This window comes from Hypanus sabinus, chromosome 22 (assembly GCF_030144855.1).
Source record: "Hypanus sabinus isolate sHypSab1 chromosome 22, sHypSab1.hap1, whole genome shotgun sequence".
NCBI classification, from domain to species: domain Eukaryota; kingdom Metazoa; phylum Chordata; class Chondrichthyes; order Myliobatiformes; family Dasyatidae; genus Hypanus; species Hypanus sabinus.
Genome location: NC_082727.1, coordinates 3,525,651 through 3,546,959, shown reverse-complemented (window position 1 = coordinate 3,546,959; position 21,309 = coordinate 3,525,651). Strand labels below are relative to the sequence as shown.

The following is a 21,309-nucleotide window of genomic DNA, read 5'->3' as shown; positions in this document are numbered from 1 at the left end:
TAACAGGAGAATGGGATTTCTCTGCTGTGATCCAGCATAGAGCCAATGGGCTGAACAGCTTCCTTCTGTGCTGTATTACTAAATGAAAACACTGAAATGTTATGTTTTCAGATTCTATAAAAAATAGTTTATTACCTTTGGGGATGTAATTCCATACATCAGTTCCTGGGTCAGAAAAGGTGACAGTACTTTGGGAAAACATGTCTCTTCATGTAAAGTATCCTTATACTGCTGGTTACCAAATATAATTCTTGGCAAGAATATAAGACATCTAAATAAGAAAGCACGTTCTTGGAAAACACAAGATAGTTGAGCAAAAACTGTTCCTCTTGAGATAGAGTAGGCGGTGCATTTCGCAAATGATGGAATATATTTTTCTTATCACACATTGTTGGACAAGCTCACACTAATACCATGCACATTGAACTTTCATGCCCTTCCCCATACTTCCTCCCTCTCCATCCTCCTCATCCCTCCCAGAGCCTTTCTCATCTTCACTGTTTCTCTCTCACAATTAGTCCCCGTCTATGCTGAAATGGAGCTTTCAGGCATGTTCTGGCAGGGTCCCACAGGAGCATCTTGCACTGGAATCCTATGAGACTATGCCAATGTACAAGCCAGAGCTAGTCCAGTCCATGAATAGGAGGACCTGTTCAACCACATCGGTTCCCACAAACCTTGTTTGTTTTGACAATCTTGTTGCCAGTTTGTCTGTTCCATCAACAGCTTTTTTAAATGCTAGAATTATGCGGTATTAACCCTTTGATTTCGGATCTGGAGAAATAATAAGTTCAATATTAAATAGAACACAGCGCATGACTGGTGCTTCGCCTTACAGAGCCAGCATGAGTACAGCATTGGATAGGCTACTCAGCCTACAGTGTTGTGCCAATTTATACCAAACGTCCTCTTCCTGTGTATCAGAACCAGATTTAATATCACTGGCATGTGTTGTGAAATTTGTTGTCAGCAGTACAATGCAATACATAATACTAAAAAACATGAATTATAGTATATATTTATGGCAAAGGGGAAGGAGCTGTTCCTGAACCACTGAGTGTGTGCTTTCAGGCTTCTGTACATCCTTCTTGGTGGTAGCAATGAGAACAAGGCATTACCTGGGTGATGGGGGTCCTTAATGATGGACACTGTCTTTTTGAGGCATTGCTCCTTGAAGATATCCTGTATACTACAGAGGCTAGTACTCATGAGGGAGGTTTACAACTTTCTGCAGCTTATTTTAATCCTAAACTGTAGCCACCCCCATACCAGGTGGTGAAGCAGCCAGTTAGAAAGCTTTCCACTGTACATCTGTGGAAATTTGTGAGTGTCATTAGTGACATACCAATTCCTCATGAAATATAGTCACTGTCATGCCTTCTTTATCAATATGTTGGGTCTAGGGTAGATCCTCAGAGATGTTGACACCCAGGAACTTGAAATTGTTCATTTTTTCCACTTCTGATCCCTCTAAGAGGACTGGTGTGTATTCTTTTGTCTCACCCTTTCTGGTCCACAATTTTTGATCTTATTGAAGTTGAATGTAAGGTTGTTGCTGCGACACCACTCAACTAGCTGATATATCTTGCTCCTGTACGTCCTCTTGTCACCATCTGAGATTCTGCCAATCATCAGTAAATTTATAGATGGCATTTGGGCTGTGCCTAACCACACAGTCATGGTTATAGAGAGAGTAGAGCAGTGGGCTACACCCCTGAGGTGTGCCAGTGTTGATCGTCAGCGAGGTGGAGATGTTATCACCAGTCTGCACAGATTGTAGTCTTCTGATTAGGAAGTCAAAAGGATTAGGAAATTATATGTTTAATTATTTTTAAAAATTGGATAGGTATATGGACAGGAAAGGAATGGAGGGTTATGAGCTGAGTCCAGTAGGTGAGACTAGGTAAGAGTAAGTGTCCAGCACAGACTAGAAGGGCTGGGATGGCCTGTTTCCATGCTGTAATTGTTATATGGTTATATGGTTAAGTTGATCCAGTTGCAGAGGGAGGAACAGAGGCCCTGATTTTGAAACCTTTCAATCAGAAATGTAGGAATATTTGAGTTAAGTTTGTGGTTTTGTGGCAGCAGTACAGTGCAAAATGTAAACACTACTCCAAGTTACAAGAATAAATAATGCAAAAGAGGAAGAATGAGATTAAGATTAGATTAGCTTTATTTGTCACATGTAGATTGAAACATTGAAACACGTGGTGAAAAACGTCATTTGTGCCATTCAATTCAGTGAGGATTATGTTTGGCAACCCACAAGAGTTATTATGCTTCTAGCACACCCACAACTTCCTAACTCTAACCATACATCTTTGGAATGTTACGAATGTGCCGCAACTCTGAGGGGCCGAAGGGTACAAAGTAGCCCCCTCCTTTTTGAGAATTGCAAGATCGCTATTAATTTGGGTCTGGGACCCAGGAAATGAGAGAGAATCCTCAAGGTTTTGGAATGTGTCCTGGCCTCAGCAAGACAAAGCCACGGATAACGGCCATTGTCTCTTGGAGACGGAATTGTGTATTGAGTACTGTACTATTCATTGACGCCCTCAGGGGACGACCAGAGTGGGCTGGTTGAGGGATTGCATCAACCCAACCTGATTGATATCTGAGACCCCGTGAGTAAGGATAAAAGAGGGTCTAGGGAACAACCCCTTTAGACACACCAGGAGAAACGCTAGAAATCCCATGACAGCGTTTAATAGCGACAGCCAGTGGGGGGCTCGCGTGTGTCCTTTCCCTTGCCTGGGAATTGGCGGCCTCACCACGGAAGACCAGCTTAGCTAAAGGAGAGGCCACGAGTGAATGGCCACCCCCAATGAGACTGTGATGGATCGAAATCATAAAAGGAATTGGCAAGTTTCTAAAAATCTCTCTCTCGACTCCAACCAAGGCTGCAGCCTGAATGAACTGAATGAACTGAGTGACTTTTATATTTCCATCTGTTACGTACTCGTGACACATGACAATGGTGCCCTTGTCACGTGACTGGGGTTGAAGTTATACTGGACTTGAGGTAATTGTCTTGGTGGAATGACGCCATTTTCCCGCCAGTAGAGATCATGTGACAGGTTTTTTTTTACAGGTTATAAAAGGTGAGGAGGGGCAGTTCGTAGCTGGATTTGCCAGGTTGACTTCATTCCACTGGGTGTTTTAAGTGATGACGCAGTTTAGTTGAAGGATGAAGTTTTTATCTAATGCCTAAAGTTTAAAAGGTAATTGCCAGCAGGTTCTTTACGATTCTGCTAGTTCGAGACAGTGGAGAGTGAAGATCGGAAGTTCAGAAGTTAAAGGTCGAGGAGAATTGCTTTCTACGGTGAAACGGGGGCGACCTTTGTTTGATCCTTATTTGGAAGGATTTCGTTGACTATCTTCGTGTTAATCCCTAGGTTTAACTAGAAAGGATTGAAGGTACTGGAGAAGGAAAGGTCAGTGCCTTTAAGCCGTTCTGTTTCGTAAATTCTTCATGGGAAGTTCGACGTCGGGGATCGAAGCAAGTGACGTGAAAGAGAATTTAAATCATCCTATAAAGTCTCTCCTTTTAAATGGACTGTGAGCATATCGAGCTTTAGGCAATACCACTTTAAAGAACTGTTTTTGCAATATCACATTAAAGAACTGTTTTTGCAATATCACTTTAAGAACTGTTTGGGCTGCCGCTCAGCAGCTGTTTCCGGTTGCGTTAGTGTTTGTTTACTTTTGGGGTGGGTTTGTTTAATGTGTTTAATAAACATGTTGTTTGTTATAAAAAACCCTTGCCAAACTCATATATTTATTGTTGCCTGAATATGTAACATTAAATATGGGGGCTCATCCGGGATTGAATCTTTTGAGTTTAAATGCTTGCTGACTTTTGAATCGGTGTTTTGGAAACGGGGATTACTCGGTTCTTTTGTTTGGCTTGTGGTATTCGGCAGCAATGAATATTGATGAGTTTCTGGCTTCGCCAGCTGCGGAGGTGTTGGCAAAGGCGAAAAAAACTGAGGTGTTTGAGATAGCTAGTAGATTGCAACTTAAAGGTATCTTGCAGACTACATCTAAGGCTGTGATACAGAGAAAAATCGCGACACACTATGTGGTCTCGGGTGTTTTTGATGAATCGATTTTAGAGTCGTTTCCAATAAGTAATCTGGAGATGCAGTTGCAAATTGAACAAATGAAATTGGAGAGGTGTAAATTGGAGATGGAACAAAAGCAGAGAGAATTTGCATATGCAATGGAGGAATTAAAGTCTGGGAATCAGTCTTCTGGTTCTAAAAAACCGTTTGTTGCTAGTCAAGAAATTAAATTGGTCCCTCCATTTAGTGAAACAGAAGTGGAAAGGTATTTTCAACATTTTGAAACTATTGCTCGGATGTCAGAGTGGCCGAAAGATAAATGGTCAGTGTTGTTACAGAGTGTAATTAGAGGCAAAGCACAACAAGTTTACACAGCTTTAACAGCTGCAGAAGCACTTGATTATGATATTGTAAAGATGCATATCTTAAACGCATGTGAGTTAGTCCCAGAAGCATATAGGGAAAGATTCAGAAGTTTGAAAAAGTCTGTGGAAAAAACTTATGTGGAATTTGCCTATGATAAAGCTATGTGTTTTGAGAGATGGGTTTCTTCTAAAAATGTAAATGGGGACTATGATACATTGAGAGAGCTGATTTTAATGGAGGAATTTAAAAGAAGCATTCCTGTTGAAGTAAGGACCTACTTAAATGAGAAGGATACTGAGAAATTACAGGACTGTGCTAGATTAGCTGATGAGTATGTTTTAATCCATAAGAATAATTTTCCTCAGGGCAGAATTTTTAAGAGGAAAAAAAACATGGAGAGTCCAGGTAACTCTGAAATTAAATCAGAGGTTAATGAGAAAGTTGATGAGAAAGGAAAGCCTGTGAAGGAAAGACAGTTTGGTCTTACTTGTAACTATTGTAAGAAGCCTGGCCATGTAATAGCTAACTGTTTCAAATTGAAAAAGAAAGAGAAGGAAGCAGTTCCAGATGCTTGTGTGCAACATACTGAAGCACCTGTAAAGTTACAGGATTTGATAAACACAAATGAGGCTTTGTTAGAGTCTGACCAAGTTGAAAAGGGATATGATCATTTTATAACTGAAGGGTTTGTATCCTTGAAGAAGGATCTACTCTGGTGCCAATAAAAATCCTTAGGGATACTGGTGCTTCTCAATCACTGATGTTAGACAGTGTGTTGAAGTTTAATGAAGAGTCTGATACTGGTGAGGTAAATTACATAAGAGGTGTTGGAAGTGATTTTATGCCTGTACATTTACATAAAGTAAATTTAAAGTCAGGGTTAGTTACAGGATTTGTTAAAGTAGGATTACAGCATAGCTTACCTGTGAAGGGTATTTCTTTATTGTTAGGTAATGACTTGGCAGGTGGACAAGTTTTTCCTGAAGTGCATTTGACAATGGAGTCAGAGGAACCAGAGTTGAATTCTAACACAGATTCTTCCTGTGTTGTGACTAGAGCTATGGCTAAAAAGATTGATGCGCAGAATGAGGTTGTTACTCAGGACTGTTCAACTCAGGATTCGAGTTTTGAGGATGTGTCAGAGACTTTCTTATCTGCGTTGTTTGAACAAGATTCTGGGAGTAAGTCTGACTATAAAGATTTATCTTTGTCTTGGAAGGAGATGATAGCAGAGCAGAATAGAGACTCTGAGATTATAAAATTAAGAGAGCAGGTTTTACTAGATAGTGAAATTGATAAGGTGCCAGTAGGATATTACTTGGAAAAAGGAGTGTTGATGAGGAAATGGAGATCGCCTACAATTCCTGCAAGTGAGGATTGGAATGTTGTTTACCAGGTAGTTGTTCCGAAAGTTTATCGAAATGAGATTTTGACTTTAGCTCATAGTATGCCTTTAGGTGGACATCAAGGGGTAAGGAAAACTGTGGACAAGATTTTAAAACATTTTTACTGGCCTGGTCTAAGAAAAGATGTGGCGATGTTTTGTAAAACGTGCCATACTTGTCAAATTGTGGGTAAACCAAATCAGGTTACACCAGTAGCTCCATTACAACCTATTCCAGCATTTGGTGAACAATTTTCTAAAGTTATTGTAGATTGTGTTGGACCATTACCAAAGACAAAAACTGGTTATCAGTATTTGTTGACTATCATGTGTACTTCGTCTAGGTTTCCAGAGGCAGTACCACTTAGGAATATAAAAGCTAAGACTGTGACAAAGGCCCTTATAAATTTTTTTACTTATTTTGGATTACCTAAGGAGATACAAACTGATCAAGGCTGTAATTTTATGTCTGGATTGTTTCAACAGATAGTTTATAAATTGGGAGCTAAGCAAATCACTTCGTCTGCATACCATCCAGAATCGCAGGGTGCCTTGGAGAGGTTTCATTCTACCCTCAAGAATATGATTAGGACATTTTGTGTGGAAAATGAAAGTGACTGGAATGAGGGTATAAACTTACTTTTATTTGCAGTAAGGGAATCGGTACAGGAATCTTTAGGTTTTAGTTCATTTGAACTTGTGTTTGGGCATAGAGTTAGAGGACCTTTAGCTTTATTGAAAGAACAGTGGATTAGTAAGGAAGTACACACTAAGTTGTTGGACTATGTTTTGAAATTTAAGGACAGGTTACATAAAGCTTGTAGCTTAGCCAAGGAAAATTTAAAGTTGGCTCAGGAGAAAATGAAGACTTGGTATGATAAAGAAGCTAGGATGAGGATGTTTAAGCCTGGAGATAAGGTGTTGGTTCTTTTCCCAGTGCAGACAAATCCTTTACAAGCTAGATTTCATGGTCCTTATGAAATTGTGTCTAAAATCAATGATGTGGATTACGTGATAAAAACTCCAGACCGTAGAAGGTCAACACAACTTTGCCATATAAATATGTTGAAACCATATTTTGAGAAACAATCTGATACTGTGACTGTTGTGGTTAGTGAGAATGAGTTTGATTTAACTAGGAACATGATAGATGATTCATCTGACTTTCATTCTAAATCCAACATTGTTTCTGTTAGGTTACCAAATTCAACCATTCTGGAAAATATTGATGAAAAATTAGCACATTTACAGCTAGAGCAGAGACAACAGATGAAGGAGTTAATTTTTAAATATAAGGAGTTGTTTCCAGATGTTCCAAGAAGGACTACTATAGCTTCACATGACGTAGATGTTGGAGATGCCAAACCTATCAAACAACATTCATATAGGATGAACATAGAAAAATGTGAACTTGCTGAGAAAGAAATTGAATATATGTTAGAGAATAATATCATTAGACATTCTAACTTGAATTGGAGTTCGCCATGTGTTATGGTGCCAAAACCAGATGGTAGTATTAGGTTTTGTACGGATTATAGGAAGGTGAATGCTGTAACAAAAACAGATGCATATCCAATTCCTAGAGTAGATGATTGTGTAGATAAAGTTGGAAAAGCAAAGTTCCTTACAAAGATTGATTTATTAAAAGGGTATTGGTGTGTTCCATTAAGAGGTAGGGAGATTTCTGCATTTGTAACTCCATCTGGGTTATATGAGTATAATGTTCTTCCATTTGGGATGAAGAATGCCTCAGGTACTTTCCAGAGGATGATTAACTTTGTGATTCAGGGATTGAAAGATACTGATGCTTATATTGATGATCTAGTGACAGGAAATGATACTTGGGAAGCACACATTATTGCGATGGAGAAATTGTTTGAAAGGCTTTCAAAAGCTAACTTAACTATTAATTTAGCTAAGAGTGAATTTGGACATGCCACTGTGACTTACCTTGGTTATGTTGTGGGTCAAGGTAAGGTAGCTCCTGTTCAGGCAAAAGTTCAGGCAATTTTAGAGATTCCCACTCCAATGGGGAAGAAGACTCTCAGGAGGTTTTTGGGAATGGTAGGATATTATCGGAAATTTTGTAAGAATTTTGCTAATGTTGCCCTTCCATTAACTAACTTTCTGCAGAAGAATGAGAAGTTTGTATGGACGGTGCCTTGTCAAGAAGCATTTGAAAAATTGAAAACAATGATATGTCAACAACCTGTGCTTAAGGCACCTGACTTTGAAAAACCTTTTTCATTGGCTGTGGATGCTAGTCATGAGGCTGCAGGAGCAGTATTAATGCAAAGGAATGAGGGTGATGAGGTTGATCATCCAGTAGCTTACTTTTCTAAGAAATTTAATAAGCATCAAAGAAACTATTCGACAATAGAGAAAGAATTGTTATCTCTTGTTTTAGCTTTGGAATATTTTGAGGTATATGTTGGTACAACTCAAAAACCACTTATTGTTTACACTGATCATAATCCGTTAGTTTTTCTGAGTAAGATGAAAAACAAAAACAGTAGATTATTAAATTGGAGTTTGATGTTACAAGAGTACAATATTGTGATAACTCATATTAAAGGTAAAGATAATGTGGTTGCTGATTGTCTATCTCGATGTTGAATGTACACTGTAATTTTTTTTATGGAGTGGTTTTTTTTTCAATTGTAACACTCCTACTGTATTGTGAGTTATAAGCTGTTATATGATGGTGTTGTGTATTGTATATGTTATAAAATTTATACCTTTGTTTTTCTTGTAAGCAATTGTTAAAAATTTTTGTTCTTGTCAGACCAAAAATGTTTTTTTTGGAGGGAGGTGTTACGTACCCGTGACATATGACAGTGGTGCCCTTGTCATGTGACTGGGGTTGAAGTTATACTGGACTTGAGGTAATGGTCTTGTGATGGTGGAATGACGTCATTTTCCCGCCAGTAGAGATCATGTGACAGGTTTTTTTTACAGGTTATGAAAGGTAGACTCCACCCTGTGAGGAGGGGCAGTTCGTGGCTGGATTTGCCAGGTTGACTTCATTCCACTGCGTGTTTTAAGTGATGACGCAGTTTAGTTGAAGGATGAAGTTTTTATCTAATGCCTAAAGTTTAAAAGGTCATTGCCAGCAGGTTCTTTACGATTCTGCTAGTTCGAGACAGTGGAGAGTGAAGATCGGAAGTTCGGAAGTTAAAGATAGAGGAGAATTGCTTTCTACGGTGAAACGGGGGCGACCTTTGTTTGATCCTTATTTGGAAGGCTTTTGTTGGCTATCTTCGTGTTAATCCCTAGGTTTAACTAGAAAGGATTGAAGGTAGTGGAGAAGGAAAGGTCAGTGCCTTTAAGCCGTTCTGTTTCGTAAATTCTTCGTGGGAAGTTCGACGTCGGGGATCGAAGCAAGCGACGTGAAAGAGAATTTAAATCATCCTATAAAGTCTCTCCTTTTAAATGGACTGTGAGCATATCGAGCTTTTGGCAATACCACTTTAAAGAACTGTTTTTGCAATATCACATTAAAGAACTGTTTTTGCAATATCGCTTTAAGAACTGTTTGGGCTGCCGCTCAGCAGCTGTTTCCGGTTACGTTAGTGTTTGTTTACTTTTGGAGGGGTTTGTTTTCGGTGTTTAATAAACGTGTTGTTTGTTATAAAAAACCCTTGCCGAACTCATATATTTATTGTTGCCTGAATACGTAACACATCGGACAATACATTTATCCCCTAGACAACGATAGAGCTTATTTCTTATTGATTATTATTATACCCGCACTTTTAGATTTAGTATTGATGGCGTATATTATCTGTATGTTTGCATTGATATTATTTTTGTGTATTTTTACTAATAAATACTGTTAAAAGTAGTACCATCAGTCTTCAACGGACCTCTCTATCTTTGCTGGTAAGTGACCCAGTTACGGGGTTCGTAACAGGAATATGAAAAGGTTGAAAGATTCTTTTTATTATCCAAGTATGTATACAGATTACAACTCTGAAATTTGTCTTCTCCAGATAGCCATAAAATATAGAAAGCCATAGAAGTAGTTGACTAGAGCACCCAGAGTAAAGCCCACACCGTCATGGGAGAACCTAAAAACTCCTGACAGCCAGTGATGGGAATTGAAACCCAAACTATGATCGCTGGCTCTGTAAAGAGATGCACTAACTGTTGCGCTACCTTGCCACCCCACTAGTGAGGTAGTGTTCATGGGTTTATGGACCATCCAGAAATCTGACAGTGGAGGGAGAGAAGCTGTTCCTCAAATACTTAGTGGTAGTTACCAGTCTCCTGATGGTAGAAATGAGAATAGAGAATGTCACAGCTGATGAGAGTACTTAATTATGGATGCTGACTTCCTGAGGAATTGCTTCATGAAAATGCCTTCCATGGCGAAGAGGATTGTGTCTGTTATGGAGCTATCTAAGCCTACAATCCTCTTCAGTTCCTTGCGATCCTGCATATTTGTGCCTCCACACAACGTGGTGATGCAACCAGTCAGAATGTTCACCATGCACATTTGTAGAAATTTGCAAGAGTTTTTGGTGACATACCAGATCTTCTCAATCTCCTAATGAAGTAGTGCCACTGGCATGTTTTTCTCAACATTACATCAATGTCTGTGACCCAAGACAGATGCTGAGGAACTTGAAGATGCTCACATTTTCCGCTGTTTACCCCTCAATGAAAACTGTTGTGTGTTCCCCCAACTTCTCCTTCCTGAAGTCCTTGGTCTTGCTGACACTGAGTGCAAGATTTTTGTTATACCAGTTGGCCAGCTGTTTATTTCATTCCTATCTGCCTTCTCATTGCCATCTGAGATTCTATGGTGTTGTCATTATTGGATTTATAAGTGGCATTTGAGTCCAGCCATACAGTCACGTCTACAGAGAGAGTAGAGCAGTAGGCTAAGCTATTGGTCCAATCCACTGATTCTTTCTTTCTAAATCTTTTTATTAATATTAGTAATATGGACAGAATACAGATGATATATTGATAAAGAAATTACCAACATACACATTCCATTACATATGAAAAAAAACATACATAATAGTTACAATATAAATGAGTTTACCAAGACATAAGCCAGAAGATATAAGTATGGACATAGTAAATCTAAATATTTCATAATGTATAATATAAAAAAAAACAGAAAAAAGAAAGAAAAAACAAACAAAAAAAATTTATGTAATGCAGAACTAGCTAATCTAATCTAATAACTATAACTAATAGGTAATATAAAAGAAAAAAAACAAAAGAGAAGGAAAAAAAAAGCAGGCTGTTTATAATATCTCACAAAAATAAGTATTCATCAATGCCGTCACTTCCGGTCCTCTCAAAATACATAAGCTGAAAGCTGGGAAATCAAATGAACTTGGCACAGGGTCATATTACATCATATGAAAATGTTGAATAAATGGTCTCCATAACTTTTCAAATTTAATAGAAGTCTCAAAAGTACCACTTCTAATTTTTTCTAAATTTAAACATAACATAGTTTGAGAGAACCAATTAAATACAGTGGGAGGATCAATTTCTTTCCAATTCAACAATATAGATCTTCTAGCCATCAGAGTTAGAAATGCAATCATTCGATGGGCTGAAGAAGATAAATGCAGTGAATCTAACATTGGTAAACCAAAAATTGCGGTAATAGGATGAGGTTGTAAATCAATATTCAAAACCGCAGAAATAATATCAAAAATATCTTTCCAATATTTCTCCAAAAATGAACACGACCAAAACATGTGAGTTAAAGACGCAATTTCAGAATGACATCTATCACAAATAGGACTTATATGAGAGTAAAAATGAGCTAATTTATCCTTGGACATATGGGCCCGATGTACGACCTTAAATTGTATTAGTGAATGTTTGGCACATAACGATGATGTATTAACTAATTGAAGAATTCTATCCCAATTCTCACTAGAAATACTAAAACTAAGCTCTCTTTCCCAATCCTGTTTAGTCTTATAAAGAGCCTCTGAACGTATCTTCATAATTATATTATAAAGTTTTGAAATAAGCCCTTTTTGAAAAGGGTCTAATTCAAATAAACTCTCCAAAGTATCTGAAGGCACAAAATTTGGAAACGTAGAGAGTACAGAACTTAAAAAATGTCTAATCTGTAAATATCTAAAAAAATGAAATCTCGGCAAGTTATGTTTGTTGGATAATTGTTCAAAAGACATGAAACAATTATCTAAAAATAAATCAGAAAATCTTAGTAATCCCTTAGTTTTCCAAGCTGAATAAGCTTGATCTATAATGGAAGGGTGAAAAAAACAATTAGATACAATAGGACTATTCAAAACGAATTGAGTCAACCCAAAAAATCTCCGAAATTGAAACCATATACGCAATGTATGTTTAACTATCGGGTTGTCGTTTCGGCAATTTAGAAAGAGCAAAAGGGAGAGAAGTCCCTAAAATAGAACCCAAAGCATAAGCTGATACCGATTTAGTTTCTAAACTCACCCAACAAGGGCCAAAAGATCCACCCCCATCTTTCAACCAACATAACAAATATCTAATATTAACTGCCCAATAGTAAAATCTGAAATTAGGTAATGCTAACCCGCCTTCCTTTTTTTTCTTCTGTAAATATGTTTTACCTAACCTGGGATTTTTATACTGCCATATATATGAAGAAATTTTAGAGTGGGATAAAAATTGGTATCGCTTGAAAAATATATAAAAACTTAGGTAAAATAACCATCTTAATAGCATTAATCCTACCTATTAGGGATAGAGACAAAGGTGACCACTTAGTAAACAAACCTTTAATCTGATCAATTAAGGGTAAAAAATTAAATCTAAATAAATCTTTATGGTTTTTTGTGATTTTGATCCCTAAATAAGTAAAAGAGTCACTAACTAATTTAAAGGGTAAATTTCCATAAATTGGGACCCGTTTATTTAATGGAAACAATTCACTTTTATTAAGATTTAACTTATACCCAGAAAACTCACTAAATTGAGCCAATAATGATAAAACTGCTGGAATGGATTTCTCCGGGTTAGAAATGAATAGTAATAAATCATCTGCATACAAAGATAACTTATGAATATCTGTCCCACGATTAATACCCAAAATATCCTGTGATTGTCTGATGGCAATTGCCAAAGGTTCTAAGGCAATGTTAAATAGTAATGGACTAAGAGGACATCCCTGTCTAGTGCCCTGAAATAGGCGAAAAAAAGGGAGATCTTTGATTATTGGTAACCACTGAGGCTACTGGAGTATGATAAATCAATTTAATCCATGATATAAATATCGGACTAAAATTAAACTTCTCCAACACATTAAATAAGTAAGGCCATTCAACTCTGTCAAATGCTTTCTCCGCATCTAATGAAATCACGCATTCTGAAGTATCATGTGAGGGAGTATAAACAATATTCAACAATCTCCTAATGTTAAAAAAAGAATAACGATTTTTAATAAAGCCAATTTGATCATCTGAAATAATTTTGGGTAATACCTTCTCCAATCTAGATGTCAGTAACTTAGAAAAAATCTTGGCGTCTACATTCAATAAAGATATAGGTCTATAAGAAGCACAATTAGTAGGGTCTTTATCTTTCTTCAATATTAGAGAAATGGAAGCTCTATAAAAAGATTGTGACAAATTCCCTAATCTAATGGCCTCCTCAAAAACCTTACCTAACCAAGGGGAAAGAGTAGCGGAAAAAAATTTAAAAAATTCAACTTGTATAACCATCTGGACCCGGTGCTTTCCCAGAATTCATTGAGGAAATAGCCCCCTTAATTTCTACATCCATAATAGGAGTATCCAATATCAAAAGATCATCAGATGATAACCTTGGAAAATTTAATTTTCCAAGAAAATCAGACATGGTATTATAATCTGGAGGAAATTCAGATTGATACAGGGAGGTATAGAAATCTTGAAATGCCTTATTTATCTCATCATGATTAACTGTCAGATTCCCATTCTGCTGACCAATCTTAGTGATTTGACGTTTAACCAGAGCATTCTTCAATTGACTAGCTAACAGTTTACCAGATTTATCACTATGAATATAAAAATCAGATTTAGTTTTCATTCATTGATTTTCAATCGAGGATGTAAGTAATAAACTATGTTCCATTTGAAGTTCAACCCTTTGTTTGTAAAGCTCCTTACTAGGAGCAATCGAATATTTCTTATCAATCTCTTTAACTTTATCAACCAATAAAAGAGTTTCCATCTTGATACGTTTCCTCAAACCAACAGAATAAGAAATAATCTGTCCACGTATATAAGCTTTAAAAGTGTCCCAAAGTGTTCCGCAGGAAATATCATCTGTAGAATTAGTTGAGAAGAAGAAGTCGATCTGCTCCTCCATAAATTTTATAAAGTCAGAGTCTTGCAACAAGGTAGAGTCAAATCGCCATTGTCTAGCATTAGAAGCTGTATCCGTAAATTTCATAGAAAGTAATAATGGAGAATGATCAGAGATAGCTATAATATCATAGTTACAACCGATTACCAATGGAATAAAACAAGAGTCTACAAAAAAATAATCAATTCTTGAATAAGAGTGATAAACATGTGAGAAAAAAGAAAACTCTTTGTCATTAGGATACCGGAATCTCCAAATATCAAAAACTCCATTGTCAGTCAAAAAAGAGTTAATACAAGTGGCCGACTTATTAGGTAAAGTCTGAATAGATAAAGATTTATCCATCAGAGGATTTAAACAACAATTAAAGTCACCACCCATTATTAACTTATATTCATTTAGATTGGGTAAAGAAGTAAATAAAGACTTAAAAAAGTCAGGACAATCCACATTTGGAGCATAAACATTAACCAAAGCAACCTTTTTATTACAAAGTAAACCCGTAATTAACAAAAATCTGCCATTCGGATCCGAAAAAATATCATGTTGAACAAATGAAATAGAGGAGTCAATAAAAATTGAAACTCCTTTTACTTTAGCATTCGAATTTGCGTGATACTGTTGACCCCGCCAAAATCTAAAAAAACAAAATTTGTCCTCCCTCCTCACATGAGTTTCTTGTACAAAAATGATATGAGCATTAAGTCTTTGGAATACTTTGAAAATCTTCTTTCATTTAATTGGATGATTTAAACCATTAGTATTCCAAGACACAAAATTAATGGTCTGAGCCATAATTCTATAATCAACCCTTTGGTATAGAAAGGGTTAACCAACTTATAAACTCATGCACCCGGAAGAGGAACAAAAGTAGTGAGAAGACCCAGAAGTGACGACAACACAGACATATTTGAAGTTCAAAAACAGCCCGAATAAAAAAACTAACACAAACTGGTACAAAAAAAATAGAATTAGAAAACAGACCATCCCCCCACCCCCCGAGAAAAAGAGAAAAAGCCAAAATATGACTTAAAAAGAGAAAAAGTAAGACTAATCCTACCCCCATGTCAGCTGAAGAACACTCCATATAAAAAGGATATATATAAAAGAATCACCCCAACTTTAAAAATAATATCTTCAAAAGTTCACAACAAACTCTTGGCAGTAAATCCAAAAAAAAAAGAATAAAGAAACTTTCGGTATAGGTAAAAATAAGCTGAATAAGGGTGATCAAAGGTTAAAAAAAGTAAAGGTTATGGAGCGAATCCAAAACGGTACTCACTCCATGAGCGTCTCCAGCTGACTCCCAATCCAATCCACTGATTCAAAGTCATCCTGTGTTCCGTTGCCTCCCTTGACCATAAATCCCTGAGCAGACCATCATTCACAAATCTCCATTTTTTCATATTTATGAGTCTATCTAAAAGAACATAGAACATAGAAATCCACCACTCTCTGTGTGAAAAACACCTCCGACATCCCCCCTGTACCTGCTTCCAAGCTCCTTAAAACTATGCCCCCTCACGTTAGCCATTTCAGCTCTGGGAAAAAGCCTCTGACTATCCACATGATCATTGTATACACCTCTATCGGGTCACATCTCATCCTCTGTTGCTCCAAGGAGGAAAGACCAAGTTCACTCAACCTATTCTCATAAGGCACGCCCTCCAATCCAGGCAATATCCTTGTAAATCTCCTCTGCACTCTCTCTATAGTATCCACATCCTACTTCTGGTGAGGTGACCAGAACTGAACACAGTACTCCAAGTGAGGTCTAACTAAGCTCTTATATAGCTGTCACATTACCTCACAGCTCTTGAACTCAGTCCCACAGTTGATGAATGCCAATGCACCAACACACCATATGCCTTCTTAACAACACTGTGAACCTGCACAGCAGCTTTTAGTGTCCTATGGACCTGGACCCCAAGATCCCTCTGATCCTCAACACTGCCAAGAGTCTTACTAATAATATTATAATCTGTCTTCAAATTGGTCTTACCAAAATGAACCACTTCACACTAATCTGGTTGAATTCCATTTGCCACATCTCATCCCAGTTCTGCATCTTATCAATGTCTTGCTGTAACCTTTGACAACTCTCCAGACTATTCACAACACCCTGAAATTTTGTGTCACCTGCAAACTTACCGACCCAACCTTCTACTTCCTCATCCAGGTCATTTATAAATATCACAAAGAGGAGGGGTCCCAGAACAGATCCCTGGGGAATACCACTGGTCACCAACCTTCGTGCAAAATATGAACCATCTAAAAGCACCCTTTGCTATCTGTTGGCAAATCAATTCTGGATCCACAAAGCAAGTTCTCCTTGGATCCCATGCCTCCTTACTTTCTCGAGGAGCCTTGCAAGGGGAACCTTATCAAAAGCCTTACTGAAGTCCATATACTCTACATCCACTGCTCTACCCTCATCAATGTGTTTTGTTACATTATCAAAGAATTCCAACAGACTCGTAAGGCAGGACCTATCCTTGACAAAGCCATTTATCTCTAATCAGATTATATCTCTCCAAATGCTCATAAATCCTGCCTCTCAGAATCTTCCAACAACTTGCCCACCACTGAAGTAAGATTCACTGGTCTATAATTTTCTGGATATCTCTACTCCCTTTCTTGAACAAGTGAACAACGTTTGCAACCTTTCAATCCTCTGGTACTTCTCCCATCCCTATTTTTGATGCAAAGATCATCACCAGAGCTCATAACTCTCCTCCCTTGCTTCCCACAGTAGCCTGGGGTAGATCTCATTGGGTCCCAGCAACTTATCTAACTTAATAACTTTTAAAAGCTCCAGCATTCTGACAGGCTGCATCACTGTCTGGTATGGAGGGGCTACTGCACAAGACCGAAAGAAGCTACATAAGGTTGTAAATCTAGTCAGCTCCATCTTGGGCACTAGCCAACAAAGTGCCCAGGACATCTTTAGAGAGCGGTATCTCAGAAAGGCAACGTCCATTATTAAGGACCTCCAGCATCCAGGGCATGCCCTTTTCTCACAGTTACCATCAGGTTGGAGGTACAGAAGCCAGAAGGCACACACTCAGTGATTCAGGAACAGCTTTATCCCCTCTGCCATCCAATTCCTAAGTAGACATTGAAGCTTTGGACACTAACTCAATTTTTTTTAATATACAGTACTTCTGTTTTTGCAGTTTTAAAAATCTAATCAATATATGTAATTGATTTACTTGTTTATTTATTATTATTTTGTTCTATTTTATTTATTATTATTTTTTCTCTCTGCTAGATTATGTATTGCATTGAACTGCTGCTGCAAAGTTAACAAATTTCATGTCACAGGCCAGTGATAATAGACCTGATTCTGATTCTGAGCACATCCTCTTTCTTAATGTCTATGCAGTCAAGTGTTTCATTCTGCTGTAAGTCATCCCCACAAGTAGCAAAGTCCTTTTCCCTGGTGAATACTGAAGCAAAGTATTCATTAAGCACCTCCACTACCTCCTCCGACTCCAGGCACATGTTTCCACTCTCACTCCAGATTGGTCCTATTCTCACACGGCTCATCCTCTTGCTCTTCACATACTTCCCACCGAGAGATCTGGCACCTGAGTGGGTTCACTTCCCAATACAAGAACAAGTACAAGATCAAGTACAGCCTCTCCTCTAATTGGTTTATCTACATACTGCGTCAGGAAACCTTCCTGAACAGATCTAACAAACTTCACTCAATCCAAACCCCTCGCTCAAAGGAGATGCCAGTCAGTATTAGGGAAGTTAATATTAGGAAGTCACCCATCGCAATAACCCTATTATTCAGAATCTGCCTTCCTATCTGCTCCTTGATGTCTATATTACTATTGGGGGTGTCTATAAAAAACACCCAGTAGAATTATTGCTCCTTTCTTGTTTTTGACTTCCACCCACACTGACTCAGTAGACAATCCTTCCATGACTTCTTCCTTTTCTGCAGCCACGATACTATCCCAAATTAGTAATGCCACACCCCCACCTCTTTTGCGTCCCTCCCTGTGCTTTTTGAAACATCTAAAGCCTGGCACACTCAGCAGCTGTTCCTGCCCCTAAGACATCCAAGACTCAGTAATGGTCACATCATAGTTCCACATATTGATCCATACTGTAAGTTCATCTGCCTTGTTTATGACACATCTCAAACCATCTGGCTGAGTGCTTCTTTGCTCAATTATCTGCTTATACTTCCTCACAAACTTCCTACAAGTTGTCTCTACTTCTACACCAACTTCCCCAGCCTCTGCCTCTTCAGCCCCTGCAAATCTAGTTTAAGCCCACCTCAATAGCATGAGCAAACCTCCCTCCCAGGATATTGTTTCCCCTTCTGTTCAGGTGCAACCCATCCCACTGGTACAGGTCACCCCTTCCTCAGAAAAGGTTCCAATGATCCAAGAGCTTGAAACCCTGACCCCCACACCACCTCCTCAGCCACTCATTCATCTGCGCTATCTTCCTGTTCTGACCTTTGGCTCTGGGAGTAATCTGGAGGTTACCACCTTGGAGGTCCTGTTCTTCAGTCTTCTTCCTAACTCTCTAAACTTACTGCGCAGGACCACTACCCCACCTCCCCCACCTATGTCATTGGTACCAACATGTACCACAGCCTCTAGCTGCTCACCCTCCACTTCAAGAATAGTCTGCGATTACTCAGAGACATCCTGGACCTGAGCACCTGGGAGGCAACACACTATCCTGGTGTCTTTTTTGCTGACGCAGAATCTCCTACGTGTTCCCCCTAACTATCCCTATAGTCCCTATAGTCCCCTATGACTATTGCTCCACCTGACTTCATCCTACCCTTCTGAGGCTCAGAGCCAGCCACAGTACTATGGGTCAGGCTGCTGCTGCCTTGCCCAGATAGGTCATCCCCCTCAACAGTATCCAAAAGGGTCACCTGTTGCTGAGGGGAATGGCCACAGAGGGGCGTCTCAGCGGCAGGAATGAGAATCAACACTATTGATTCTATCTGCAGAGTTATTGCCAAGCAGAATACATACCTGCAGAGGGAGCTCCTGACCTCCTTTGAGTGCAAAAATAATCTTTTCTGTAAATTTTTGAGACAAACATCCCAGGCCCACACAATGATGCTATTTGCTTAAAGGGTTGAAGAATGGATTCCTCATGATTATAGCACCTTTGGGATAGCAGAGGTAAATGAATTTGAACTTGAACTTCTGGTTGGTAAAGTTTCTTGTGAAGGTGTGTACAGTTATTACAGACCCAGATTTTGGTTCTTTGCTTGCCCTACCAATCAATCACGCTTTCTTATTTCTCTCCTTATGAAAGTACATAATAATATTGGTAGTTGATATTGTCTTGTTACAAACAATTAAAATAATAAGGACTTTATAAATTATATATATAGTTGGAGTATCGGGTAAGGCTTCAAACCTGTGCCAACCAACTAGCAGGAGTATCCAAGGACATTTTCAACCTCTCACTGCTACAGGCGGAAGTTCCCACTTGCTTCAAAAAGGCAACAATTATACCAGTGCTTAAGAAGAATAACGTGGGCTGCCTTAATGACTATTGCCCGTTAGCACTCACATCAACAGAGATGAAATGCTTTGAGAGGTTGGTCATGACTAGACTGAACTACTGCCTCAGCAAGGACCTGGAACCATTGCATAAATTTTCCTATCGCCTATTTCCTATGGCGATTCGCCTATCGCCACAATAGGTCAATGGCAGACGCAATCTCAATGGATCTCTACACAGCTTTAGCCCACCTGGACAATACAAACACCTACGTCAGGATGATGTTCATCGACTATAGCTCAGCATTTAATACCATCATTCCCACAATCCTGATTGGAAAGTTGCATAACCTGGGCCTCTGTATCTCCCTCTGCAAATGGATCCTCGACTCCCTAACTGGAAGACCATAGTCTGTGCGGATTGGTGATAACATATCTTCCTTGTTGACGATCAACACTGGCATACCTTAGGGGTGTGTGCTTAGTCCAGTGCTCTACTCTCAGTATACACACAACTGTGTGGCTAGGCATAACTCAAATATCATCTTTCAATTTGCTGATGATACGACCATTGTTGGTAGAATCTCAGGTGGTGACGAGAGGACGTACAGGAGTGAGATATTCCAACTAGTGGAATGGTGCCGCAGCACCAACCTAGCACTCAATGTCAGTAAGACCAAAGAGCTGATTGTGGACTTCAGGAAGGGTAAGATGAAGGAATATATACCAATCCTCATAGAGGGATCAGAAGTGGAGAGAGTGAGCAGTTTCAAGTTCCTGAGTGTCAAGATCTCTGAGGATCTAACCTGGTCCCATCATACCAATGCAGTTATAAAGAGGGCAAGACAGCAGCTATACTTCATTAGGAGTTTGAAGCAATTAGGATGTCAACAAATACGCTCAAAAACTTCTATAGCTGTACCGTGGAGAAGATTCTGACAGGCTGCATCACTGTCTGGTATGGGAAGGGCTACCGCATAGGACTGAAAGAAGCTGCAGAGGGTTGTAAATCTAGTCAGCTCCATCTTGGGTACTAGCCTACAAAGTACCCAGGGCATCTTCAGGGAGCAGTGTCCATTATTAAGGACCTCCAGCACCCAGGGCATGCCCTTTTCTCACTGTTACCATCAGGTAGGAGATACAGAAGCCTGAAGGCACACACTCAGCGATTCAGGAACAGCTTCCTTCCCTCTGCCATCTGATTCCTAAATGGACATTGAGTTCTTGGACACTACCTCACTTTTTTAATATACAGTATTTCTGGTTTTTTGCATGAATTTTAATCTATTCAATATATTAATACTATAATTTATTTATTTATTTTTTATTATTATTGTTTATTTTATTTTCTTCTTCTTCTATATTATGTATTCCTTTGAGCTACTGCTGCTAAGGTAACAAATTTCATGTCACATGCCAGTGGCTGATTCTGATTCTGAGATATTTTACCATCTGAATGAAAAACTTTGAATCATTCCCATTTCTGTGCTAATATTAACTCCACAATGCTGCAGGTTGTTGAGCTGAGCTGTAGCTTTGTATTGTCTGTTGTCCTCATTCTGGTGGATAGCATTTCCATTCAGTACCCACCGTATTAGGCATCTGCTGTGAGTGTACATCCTCGGTATCCTGCATACTACTGTTGTAACATGAGGTTATTTGAGTTACTGTC

At 38.7% G+C, this 21,309-nt stretch overlaps 1 protein-coding gene across 1 annotated transcript in view; it reads left to right on the top strand.

Annotated features, from left to right (window-relative positions):
• shoc2 (SHOC2 leucine rich repeat scaffold protein) overlaps nt 1-21,309 on the top strand; it is a 168,310-nt gene that overhangs the window by 2,490 nt on the left and 144,511 nt on the right. The gene's annotated exons all lie outside the window — the stretch shown is intronic.